Source organism: Anser brachyrhynchus, assembly GCF_964034855.1.
Source record: "Anser brachyrhynchus genome assembly, chromosome: 19".
Classification (NCBI taxonomy): Eukaryota; Metazoa; Chordata; class Aves; order Anseriformes; family Anatidae; genus Anser; species Anser brachyrhynchus.
In genome coordinates this window covers 4,281,627-4,294,257 of record NC_137712.1, presented here as the reverse complement: position 1 = coordinate 4,294,257, position 12,631 = coordinate 4,281,627, and the positions used below count along the sequence as shown (strand labels likewise).

General features: G+C 48.8%; 1 protein-coding gene across 5 annotated transcripts in view; it reads right to left on the bottom strand.

Annotated features, from left to right (window-relative positions):
• BRD3 (bromodomain containing 3) overlaps window positions 1-5,704 on the bottom strand; it is a 41,244-nt gene extending 35,540 nt beyond the window's left edge. For 2 of the 5 annotated variants that reach the window (XM_080561657.1, XM_080561659.1), the window contains exon 1: window positions 5,556-5,704. The gene's annotated coding sequence lies outside the window, so the exon portion shown is untranslated. The remainder of the gene's footprint in view (window positions 1-5,555) is intronic. The other 3 variants (XM_080561660.1, XM_080561661.1, XM_080561658.1) reach the window with 3 other exon arrangements.
• Window positions 5,705-12,631: the final 6,927 nt, after the last annotated feature.

Sequence of the window (12,631 nt, the reverse complement as noted above, 5' to 3'; positions counted from 1 at the left end):
CTTCTTTCACCAACAGACCTCTTGCACGCCTCTTGTGCTCCAACATCTTCTCCTACTCAATTTTTAAACTTATTTTGCACACATTAAAATGATTAAAGATACCGTTCTGAAGAATAGGAGATTTATTTTAGGTCAAAAAGCATTAAAATTGGAGTACGCATGGGTCAGCCGCTACTGGTTTAAATCACGCTGGGTTTATAGTACGGCAACTTTGCCGAGCACACAAAGCTTACCTAAATCAATACACGACATTCAAGTCGGTTTGAGGGGATGGACAATGAAGTGAAACGGATTGCATTACCATGACATAAAATTACTACTCGTTAGCTGAGCCGCAGTAATGTTACACTTGGTAACGGGGCAGAGGAAGCACACACACCCCCCAGGTTAATTATTGCAGCTTGGCTGACAGAGGAGCAGCAACCTGCTGGGCTGCAGCAGCCCTCCCGTTTACAAACACCACTTATCCCCTAAAAACGTTAAAGTTACGCTGGTTTAACCATTTATCTGTTTCTAGACCAGCACAAGCACCTCGCCTTAACAAACATTGCTGTCCCAGAACAATAACGCAACGTGTTAACTCAGAGCAAACAAGTGCAAAAGGCTGCACGTGGGCCACTATTTCAGACGAAAGGTGCCTCGCTGATTTTGCTAAGGTTGGGTAGATCCATAAATTTACCCAGCTACGCGAGGAAGCTGCAGGTCAGCTAAGGTGTGAACAAACAGTGCTAAGCTGCTGTCACTCCCCGAGAGGGCACCAGGCAGTCTCGACTGTCCAAGTTTGTGCGTCTGATTTAAATCCCCAGGCAGCAAAGAAGGGAAAAAGGTTGGATTCTGAAGCCTGCATCCTGCCTGTGCAGGGAGCTGATGCTGCTAAACGGGGGAAGGAGGGGAAGGAGCTCCCCCCGCCTAACACACCCACAGGAGGAAGGTTCTCTCCCCCTGCACGCCCAGAGGAACGCTGACTGGGGATGTGGGAAGATCCCAACAGAAGGATGTGGGCTCCCCCAAACACAGCTCCCGCTGCGAGCGCCCACAGCTTAGCTCCCTGCAAAGTGAAGAGACAACCCCTGAGCCTCTCCCGAAGCTCCTGCAGGAAAAGTAAAACTTGTGGGCTGAGATAAAGACGGTTTAATAGGAAAGAAACAGGGAAGGAAAAAAAAGAATACATGAAACAAGTGATGCACAAGACAATTGCTCACCACCAGCTGGCCGATGCCCAGCCCGTCCCCAAGCAGTGGCAGCCCCCCCTAGCAAGTTCCCCCCAGTTTTATGGTTCAGCGTGATGCCATATGGTACGGGATATCCCTTTGGGCAGGTTGGGTCACCTGTCCTGTTCCAGTCCCCTCCCAGCTTCTGGTACACCCCAGCCTCCCCCCCGGCAGTAAGGTATGAGAAGCTGAAGTCCTTGACTTGGTGTGAGCACTGCTCAGCAACAACTGAAACACCAGCGTGTGATCGATATTACACTGCTCCTAAACCCCAAACATGGCACCGTACCAACAGCCACAAAGAAAACCAGCTCCATCCCAGCTGAAACCAGGACATCGCTGAAGTTCAAGGCAAAGGAAGCACAACCACCACAAACATCGTGCTGTTTATTCCAAGCAAGCAAGGTCATTCCCACAGCTGACCTGGGTCAACCAGAACGGAGTCTAAACCTCAGCGTTTGAAGCTAAACGGACGTAGGGTTGGAATCGTTTAAGCCAGGTCACGTTCTTCCAGATCAGCCCCCCTTTCACAGAAATTTCACCTTGGTTTGTCTTTGCTCCACCTGTTGCCTTGCTGGTGGAGAGGAAAACGTCAAGCGCTGGTCCAGCAAAGGAATGAGAAACTCAAACAAACCTCCTCCTCCGCCCAGGTTATCCGTGTTGCTGAAATACACCCAGACACGACGGTGTCTTCTTATCAGACTCAAGCTGGAAAAGGGCTGAGGCCCGGCAAGGTGTGAAAAGAATCCAAAAGAGGCAAGTGTTTCTGCAGTCAGTGTCTTATCAGCAAGACTGGGGGAACGAACAGGGACTAGGAGAAAAAACAGCCTTAGCAGCGCATTACAGTGAATTTCCACACTGCTCTCCTGAAGAATTTAAATCCTTTTAACATTGCCTTTTGCAGCAAGTGGGTTAAAGAGTACTTCCTCCCTTCTACCGCGCCGTTAGTGTGCCCCAAAGAAAGATGTTCACCTCCAGCAAGCACTAACGACTGACAAAGCCGCGCTAACATCACAGTGGAATGATACTGTGGAATGAAAAGCTCGAGACGCGCACATCCTTCCAAAATGTCCTGACAGCTCACTGAGCAGCACAGCAAACAATGGCTCCTTCCTAATTCCCAGAACTCAATTGCTTACAGTGGTGTTCTGGGCTGTTACTGGAGAATAATGTGGCAATTTAAGGAAAAAAAAAAAAAAGGCAACAACAAAACAAAACATAAGGTTCACGGTAATGACTGGGAAACCCGCCGCAGATTAATGAATTCTGCAAATTAGCAAAGAAGGAGCAGCCGGGATTAAAGAGAAACAATCAGCAATGCTGAAATGCAAAAACGCTTTTTGTTCATTTATTTAGGTGAGCGCAGTTCTGCCTGCACTGAAAGCACCTGATAGCTTACCGAAGTAGACAGAGAGTGATATATTTTGTAAAAGTAATTAAGCCTTTGAAACATGAGACCTCACTACATCACTCAGCTGCTGCTGAGGAGAGGGATTTGACTCCCGAGTTGTTTGTGCTGTCAGCGGGGCTGATCAGGCTCCCAGATTACTCCGGGGAGAAGGAGCAGGACTCCAGGAGGGCAGCCAGGCTCGGCTGGAAGCACACAGCCCCCCGCGCGCTGTGGGAACGCACGAGTGCCCTCCAAAAGCCAAGAGGTAAAAAATAAACTGCATCTTTCACAGCTCGCACCGATGAAGTGCCGGTAAAAACCCACGGAAGCCCCAGGAAGCGCTGAAACACGCTGCATTTGCCAACACCAGCAAAAGCAGCCTTAAGGGGCAGAGAGAAGAGCAGCACTGCTGCCTAGCACACACTCTGAGCGGGCCCATCAGACTTTTAACACATGCTTTTCTTCTAAGTATTTTTTTAAATGACAAGAACTAAAGTTTTTGAAAGCACCTCAGTGCTAAAATAACACCAGTCTTATTTCCAGAAGAAATCGAGCCTCGTTTGTATTTGAAACTAATGCAGCTCAGACTCCAAAGTCAGTCTGGAGAACAAACCTCAGACGTTTCACATGCATCCTTTTTTAATTTAAACTCTGCAGGCACAGGTCACTAAAACTAAAAAAGCCTTTCACTGGGACAGCTACTGCCTCCGCTCCCAGCACCACACAGGCGGCGCGTATGGAAGACAATATTGCAATCAGGCTAATGCTGAATGTTGAATAAGACTATTACCCTCTGCCCAATCCTTTTATTAAACATTGTCTCAAAGCACTAAGTACATGCGTAAGTGAGTATTTTTAACCAGCGTGGAGTGAAGAGAAAGAAAACACAATGTTAGCGTTTATTCTTTCCAAAAAGGAAGGCTCCGAGGTCAGAAGTTGCTCCGTTTCAGCGGGAGCCTCCGAGTGGATTATTAAAAACTCCCTAAACTTCTGCGTTAACAAAATAAGACACGCAGCAGTCTGCTAGAGCTGCGCTCTGCAGATTAGGAGGCAGGACTCCGCATTTACAGCGCGCTCAAGTTGTTGGGAAGTGTAAGCAATGCAGATCGAGGTTTTTTTGCTTGCAACGCAACCAGACTGTGTTGGGGATTTCTTGTTTGTTTTGGTGCACGTTTATTCCACACTTCTCACTCCTATATTGCAGCACATACGGAAGACACCGAGTCCTCTCTAACACCTTGACTTACCGCCGAGCAAATTGAGGACACGAGCTCCAGCCTTAACCTCAAATTTCCAGCTTAATTTAGAGACACTCCCTTAGCAGGCTGACAGAGACTGAATACATTAAAAATACTAACAAGCTTATCAAAACCACCTCTCCACTTCTCTATTCCCAGCAAGGAACAGCAGGTGTGCTTCGCTAATTGCGCTACCCCCTAACCTACCGTTTGCTAACGTCAGGCAACTTGCAGGTAAAATTTCTAAACGTTAGAGCAGTACTGAAGCCGCCACATTTGCTCATCCAAAAAAAAAAAAGTTTATTTTGGTAACTTTTGATTCCCGTAGCCATCGGCAGAGGGGTGCACCCAGGGTACAGAGGTGTCACACATTTAACGCCAGCCTTCCAGGAGGCAGGCTGCGTGTTGTCAGAAGACATCTCGGTAGGAAACCCGTCCCCCCCCCCCGACCCCCTGCGAGGCTCAGCCTCCCGCTTGCAGCGCGCAGATCTGCGCCCCGAACACTGCAGCTTTGTTTGAAAGCGAAACCAAGCAGGCTACAAATAACGCTCTATCCCCAGCGCCCGGGGAGGTGCGAAAGCTAAGAAGTCGTACGAACGGAGGGAAAGCGAGGCTGTTTTGAAGTTCCAGGTTTTATTCCCGGCGGCGTTACCCCCAGCGCGACAGCCAGCAGTCCGTCCGCAGTCAATCTTTTTTGCGCCTGTAAAGCGCGGAAAGTTTGGACAACAAACCCGCGCTTCCCCTGCTATTTGTCGAAGTCCCGAGGACGCCAGCTACCTGCACAAGGCCAGCAGCTGCACACACAGACACACACACAGACAGACACACAGACACAGACACACACCCACCCGTCCCCACACCAGCACCCTCCCAGGAGCTGCCCGGCCCCGCTCCGCACCCCCTGCGCGCCCGCGGAGCTGCCCCCAGCCGCTCGCTCCTATTCCCTTGTCTTTTCCCCCGCCTTTTTCTTCCCCTCTTCCCCCCTTTTTCTTTTTTTTTTTTCCCCTTTCTTCCTATTTTTTCCCCCAAGAGCGCCCGCAGCCCTCTTTTTCCCTCGCCCCTAATTTTTATTTTTTTTTCCCCCCTTCAAAAGATGGCGGGCAGAGAGAAAGCGAACGAGGGAGAGCGAGCGAGAGAGGGGGGAAGAAGGAGGGGAAGGAAGAAGGAAAAAAAAAAAAAAAAAGGGAAAGGAAGAAAAGAAAGCAAATCCCTCCTAAATCGCTCCTGCGCGGGGCAGGGGCCGGGGCGCGCAACCCCCGCGGCCGCCCGGGCGCCTCGGGGCGCTGGGCGAGGAGGAGCAGAAGAGGCAGGAGGAGAAGAAGAAGAAGCAGCAGCAGCAGAAGAAGCAGAAGCAGAAGAAAAGGGTGGGCAGGAGCGGCGGGGCCGGGAGGAAATCAATGGGCAGGCTGTGCCCAGCCCGCCGCGCTTTGTTGCATTGTGGCGGCGCACAAAGGCTGCGGGGCCGCGGCGAGCGGCGCGGGGCTCCCGCACGAAGAAGGAGCGGAAGGAGAGGGGAGGGTTAAAAAAATAAAAATTAAAAAATTAAAAAAAAAAATAAAGAAATCAGCGTTGGCCTTTCTCAAGTGGGTTTCGCCTTCCCCCGCTTCTTCCCCGGCCCCCCCCCTCCCTCCCAGCTCCCCCCAGAACCCGTGGCCCGGTGCTAGCACCGCACGCCCCCAGCACCCGACAAAGAAAGGGAAAGATTAAATAGATTACTTTGCCCCGGCAGCTCCGGCACCGTTTGCCTTACAGTCCCTCCAGTTGCTCTTCTTTTTATCCTCGGCAAGGCAGCAGAATAGATGCGCTCCAGCGCCCGAGAGCTCATGCGCCGGGGCGCAAGGCCATGTGGGGCCGGTAGTCCCGGCCGGGCCGGGCTGCAGGCGGCGGCCACCCCCCGGACTACAAGTCCCAGGAGCCGGCAGGGCCCCCCCGAGTCCCCAGTCCCCCCCCCCCGGCTCCCCCCGGAGCGGCGGCGGCAGCGGCCGGGGAGCGGCGCGGCCCCGGCGGGGGAAGGAGCGGGGCCGGCGGGGGGCAGGGGGGGCACGGGGGGGTCCCCGCCATCCTGCCGGGGGGCTTCGGGGTCCCCCAGGGGGTGCAGAGCCCGGGGATGGGGAGCTGGGGACCCCGCGGGCGGCCGCTTGCTCCTTGGGACGGGGCTAAGCCGGCAGCCGGAGCTGGTCCGTGCATGTTGGGCTTTTATAGATATATATTTTTTATTTTTTTTTTTTCTTCTCGGGCCCGTGTTTCTTTTCGCTTGGGCCCGTGCTTTTCTGAAACCGCGGTTTGCATTGGGTAATGCGCGCCCCTGTTCGTTACGCAACGCCTAATGCGAGCCGCAATAAAAATAGAAGGCGGCCAGCGTGAGCTGTAGTGGTAAAATCGCCCCAAAAATCCGTCCGGAGAGCCCCGAGCCCGGTGCGGGTTGCTTAGGGAGTTCCACGGCGCGGTCAACTGCTGAAAACAAGCACGAAATAATCTAATGTTTACCATCAGTAGTAAGGATTTTACACCCACCCACCACAAGAGCAAACAGGGACGCTGCTAAACGCTTCCAAGCCATAAAGACCTACAGCCCCTATCCCGAAGCAAATCTACCAATGCAAACAGAAGAAAAAAGTTAAAAGATACTGTTACACACCAAAGGGGGATTCAGTTGCTGCAGCACAAAAAGAAAACTGTTGGAAAATAAATGAATCCAGAGGAAACGTGAGAGCCAACGTGAAATAAGAACTAGTTACGGGATTTCTGTATGGCCACATATGCCAGCAGCGGCTGCCACGCTGCCTGTTGCACAGACAGCCGTGTGGTGATGCCAATTAATAAGTCCCTTTATTGTAACCATAAGGTGGAGGCACTTTCACTGCAAGACCTTACTTCCAGCAGATTAGCTTTTGAAAAATGTGACCAACGGAACTGAAACTTCTCAGACAGTCTGATATAATCCGAAGGCTGATTTTTGCACAGGCAAGAGGACAGATGCTTAGGAAAATTCCACTTAGCCAGACTTGTGGTTGCCTCAGTACGAAAGCAGAACTGTGCATATACCTTAACCAAATCCATAGAAAAATGCCTTTTTCACTCTATTTGAAATCTGGTGCAAATTCAGGAACTAGAAAAGTGCCACAACCATACCTCTCTTGGACAGAACTACTCTCTAAGAGAGTTTCCGAAGTTGCACCCGCACAAGCAGCAAAACCCCATGCGGGGTTTGTGTGTGACTCGGGATCCCCCCTACCACAGGCATCTGCAAGTTGACCTTTTTGACTTCAGGACATCAGGTCCCTGAAAGCCGCTTCAGCGCTCTCTGCACCCGTAGCACGTTATACGCCTTACACTCCTTTATCTCACACAGGGGGTCGTCAGATAATTTCATCCCAAATTATGTTCATTATGCATCAACCAGACCAGGCAAAACAGCTCACATGGGAAAGCGTCCCCTGAGATGTCGCAGCTATCAGCTTTCAAGCTGGAACATCCAAGTCCCTCACACACCTACCTGGAGGGCTGCAAACTTGTGCTTGAAGAACTCAGCCACATCCTCTAACAGAAAGGGAAAGCAACATATTCTAGGGACCCTCACAGCCTCCTTTAAGCAAGGCAGTAAATTTACATATCTGGTCAGCAAAACAGGTACGTGCTGGCTCATTTTGGATAAGCCCCAGTACAGTAAGGTATAGTGAAATCAAATCAGAATGATTCAAGCACTGGGAACCTAGCCCAAAATAAGAGCACAGAGACTGAGGAAGAGATGGTTGCAATCACTAAATCAGCTTCAGAACCAATTTTGTCATATTAGCTTTATACATAGTATCTAACAACCCAACTATTCCAAGAAACCTTACTTCTGACTTTCACCATAAGATACAAGATTATAGCAGTAGCTTTTTTTTGCCTTTGCTACCATCACCTGCTCCCTAAGCTCAAAGGAGCACCCTAGGTTCACCCAAAGCCTTTTGATTAACCTCTGTGGTCTCTTAAGATGCACCTCCAGTTACCCAGTTAGTACCTTGTTAACCAACACCGGCAGTGTATTTACTCCTTGCCCTTGCACTACTTTTAACCCTTAATGTGCAGTGATATGTACATCCTTCTAGGCAGCTCTGTGCATAGGGTTTGACGAGAAAAACTTATTTGTGCAAGAACACAGTAGTTTTCAGGGCTGGTTGGCACTGATACTTTTTGCTTCTCTGCTCGCATTGTCAAGGGGAGGACTTGAGTCTTCAGAAAACAAGAGCGGGCAGAATCAGAAAAGGGAGATGCTTGTCTCTGTGGGACTGTTGAGTTTTATGAGAAATGACCACATGCAGTGCCTTGCATAATTGCACTCAACAGTATTTAATAGTAGTCAGGGACTGCTGAGAAGACTAACGTTGAGCACCGATTTTCCCGATGTTCGCCATAGGTGTAAGCTGTAACCGTGAGGTTCTGATTCTCTACCTCACCATTCAGTGCCTGTTTCACCATCAAAACCCTAGTTTCCTACAGCAAGGAAGCTCCTTGTTAGTATTCGTACTTGGAAATTGCAAACAGATTGCAAGCGGAGAAGGCTGCTGAAGTGTTTTGAATACTTCATCAGCAATGAGTTCGGTCCTCCATCTCTGGGCACATCCTCAGGCACACTGTGCCTCTGCGTGCATGTGAAAGGCTGATGGGAGCTCCACGTGCCTCAAGGCGGGCAAATTTGGCCATTCTGACCGTTTTGTCAGCCACCAGCCACCACGGGCTCCAAGAGCCTTCACCTATCAGCGGACTCAGGGGAAATCCTGTTACCAGGAGCTGCTACCTCTCGAGTGGACGTCATTAGCCATTACAAAAAGAGAGTTTATTCAGCTGCGGTCCTGTTTGGGATAAAGAAACAACAGTGTCCAAACAGCGTATTGCATAAGAGTGTGTACTGAGTGACTGAGATTATATGGGTGACTCCAACCATCCCACTGGCAGAGAGAAGGGTGTTGAACGCTAGGGGATAAATGTTCTTATTGCAAAAGAGAGTCATCTTCACTCATGATTTTCTTCACCATAGCGGCAGAATTTCCTCGACTGAGTAAGCATTATTCAATAAGGTAAGGGTGACGGGTCTAGGGCAGAGGTTTGAAACAATAATTACAGTTCGTTCTTCTGTAGTACCTTTCATCTGTGGAATTCGCAACAATGCAATAATCCTCCTAACAGCTTATGTAGGTAAAAAAAATAAATATTATGAGCTCTGTTTTTCAGCTGGGGAAGCTGAGAGAGAATATGATGATGCAGAGGATCATTAGCAGAGCAAGAACTTGGATGCAGCTCTTCTGACTCATTTTTTGTAGTTCTGAGAGCCTGGCCACACCAACTGGTGAGGCCACCCTCGCTACTCACTGCCGGGAAAGGTGTCAGTGTGTCAGTGTCTACAGGACTTTTGTCCTTTTAGTGTTCCCTCTTCATCAGGAGAGGGGTATGCAGAGACTCCAAACAGGGAACCCGTGAGCCAGTACGTCTACAAGCCCCAAAAAGCACAGCACTATGATAACTGATCAGAGGACAGGAAGGAATTGAGCAGCCCAAGACCCAACGGATCTTTTAAGTGTTCATCTGCAAATATAAGCTTTGATTATGATCTAAATGCTCTTCTGGAGACAGCCAATATCCAATAGAGGGTCTGAAGTGGATTTTAATAGTGTCCTTCCAGACTGGCAGTTCTCAGAACAAAGAAACAAAGATGAACAGCTTCCTCTGCAGAGGAGAGGAAAGGCATGAAAAGCCCACAAAATGCTCTGATCTCCGTGTCTTTTATCAGGATGTAGCAAGAAGCACTACTTGGAGGAGCTGGATGCTGGGAGACAGTGAGCCGAGACACTTTTATTTTTATGGAAGGAAGCAGAGCAAAGATCTAAACTGTTGAGGAAGAAAAAAAAAAAGGACATGACCAAAGGAATTTGAGAAGTGAAGAGAAACTGCCCAGCTAATATGGCTATGTAGCTTCTGCCACAGTAAATATTTTTATTGGGAAATTATCTTCATCTAAATGGTTTTGTTACACATTCAGTGTGATGTAGAGACCTAGCACCTGCTGTTAACACAGTGGTTTGCACAGGAAAGCAAGCTTGTGAATGGTGTGTGCTACTGAGTTGGCAGTTTGAGTTAACAGATCCCAGAACACGCTAGATTTCAGCTGGCTAAAGCCCTAACATATTTCTGTGTATTTTCTTACTTTTCATTCTGCCCTCTTACAGACCGGAAAAACAGTAAAGAGAAGCTCTAACACAACAGTAATACTTTCAAACATCTCAATTTCTAAATGACAAAGATATTTACATTTTACGTAAATTATTCCAGGGATATGAGCTAGTTGTATTGAACCATTCAGTCACTGGAGTTGCAACCATTTGCACCAGCCAAGAACAAAGTTCCTGATTCACAGAAGTGCTGAGAACCTGCTGCTCCAGTTGAAGAGGCTGGGAGAGAGAGGCTGTCATCACGTCTGGCAATCAGACCGTGTGTGATTCAGTCTGGGGCCCTCAAATCAGCAGCCCTTACGCATCAACTTGGCTGTGACTTGCACTGGGGGGAATCTGCATTGAACGATATTGCAGGATTCTAGTCCGGCATGAAGTCCATGTTTCTCCTACCAAAACATGGACTGCTTCTTTGCAGGTCTTCCCTGACAAGGACTTCTATTCATGCAGTGTTCAATAATCTTACTTTGAAAGAAGTTCTTCGACATCCATTGGGCCCTTGTGCCCAGGCTAAGTATACACATCCCTCCCAGGGCACAATGAATCAAATCCTCGCTGCTTTCCACTGGGTTAAGTTTTCCTAGTTTTAAATGAACAAATGTTGGCAGTAATGCAAGTAAGGTTCATACTGTAGTGGGGGAGGTAGAAATATCAGCCTGGAAAAGGTTCAGTGTTTGTTTTTAAATCCCAGAAGAAACATATGAATGTGATGTATCTGGGATTTAGGAAAAAAACAGAGCAGCATATTAGCAACCGCACAGAAACAGCTATATGTCAGGCATCAGCTGCTCTTTAAGAGCCTAAAAGAAGCAGCAGGTCTCTCATGAGTCCTTGCTCCCTCTGTTTCTTGAACAGTGTGAAACATGCGGTACGTCTGTTCTGTGCTCCCTCTGTTTGCTGTCTGAGCGGCCCAAGTAAATAGAAGTCCTAACAGAGACTGCTAATTGTGCCAAAACATAAACATAGACTTACATAGCTCGTAAGCTTATTGCCTTATTACTCACCATTGCAAACATAAGCATGTGCTTGGTTGCAGCCGTCAAGTCTAAAGAGCAGATCCAGCATGTGCTGAAGTTAGTGGGAGCTTTTCCACAAACACTGATGTCCTTTGGATGAAATCTGCAGGACTGGATCAGTTCTCGTCTCGGTGGAACCTGTGACAAAATTGCATACGTTAGTCTTAGCAGGATCCATGGCCTCAGATCTGTTCCTGACACACTTAAAGCCATCCAGAGGAATCACAGCCTCACAGAAAGCAGTCATTTCCCTACCATCTGAGCCACTCATGGAAATTTCTTCTTTTTCATCGTTATGGGAAGATTCTCCCCCCTGAAAAAAAAAATCCAAAACCAAAAAAAAACCCCACAGACAGGTGTCTTTTCCAGTGTACTTGGCAGGTCACCAAGTTCAGGCTATTGGGAACCAAATGGAATGAAAGATGTTGTGAGAGAGAAGCCTGCCAAGGCCCAGTCTTTTACAGAGAGGGAATTTGGACAGAGATCACATCCTGCTGATCCCAGCTGTGGCAGCAAGGCCTGCGGAGCAAGAAGGACCCTCACGGCTGACTCGTAACCAACAAGCTAAGTTTCATGGGTTGTCCATGCAAATCCCCTGGTGCTCACATTATGCAGTCCCGAAGAAATGCCTGTGCGTGTTGGGCTGCCTTTTTCTGTCAAAAAAAAAAAAACAATCTAGCGTGTGACCAAATACTTTGCCAAATTGGGTTTATAAAACTTCAAATTTGTTAAAATAAAAGTCCAGGACACTCAGAGGCTTAGGAGTTGTTTAGGATTATGATTAGTATTTGTAATTGAGGCCACAATTTTCAGGTTCCAGAGAGGTATTACTCAGTATAGAAAATATCAGGCAAACACCTTCCAAACCAGGCAGTGAGAGGCACGACGCAGACCAACCCTCATCTCCAGCATGGAAGAAACAACCCCCCCTGTGCAAGCTGGATAAACACATAGCGTTACCCTGCTGATCTGATCCGTGGTCTCTTTATTTTTTACAAAGAACGAATACTTTACGCCAAATCTATCTGGAAGAATTGGTGACAGGAACTTAACTGGGTTTGTTCCCTATAATGTTGTGGGGACCAGGCAGCCCTGTCGGTTCCGTGTCTGTGTTTCCCCCGGCGTTTGGAGGGCAGGGATCAATCCCCAGCCTCCGGCTGCGGGTTTCCAGGCCGGGGAAGGAGCTGGGCCTTGGCTCTGCTGCACCACAGCTTCTTTTCGTTATTTTTTTTTATTTTTTTTTAATTTTTTTCCCCTTTCCCAGCTGCCACTCGGATTTTTTGGATCCCGAGGACCTTCCCGGGCCAGTCAGTGACACGTGTCTCTTTCTTTTCTCTCTTTTTTTTTTTTGGCCAAAACCGGGCTGTGCAGCCCCAGCTGCGGCTGAGGGAACGAAATAAAACCACTGACAAGTGCCCGAGTGAGCTACTGGGCCTTAACGGGCTGAAATTAGGTGCTTTTCGGAACCAGGGGCCTTGCACACCGCCCCCAGCCCCATCCTCACTGAGGTGAGCACCGAATTCCTCACACACCGCCCCCCCCAACAACCCCGGCAGGGCGGCGC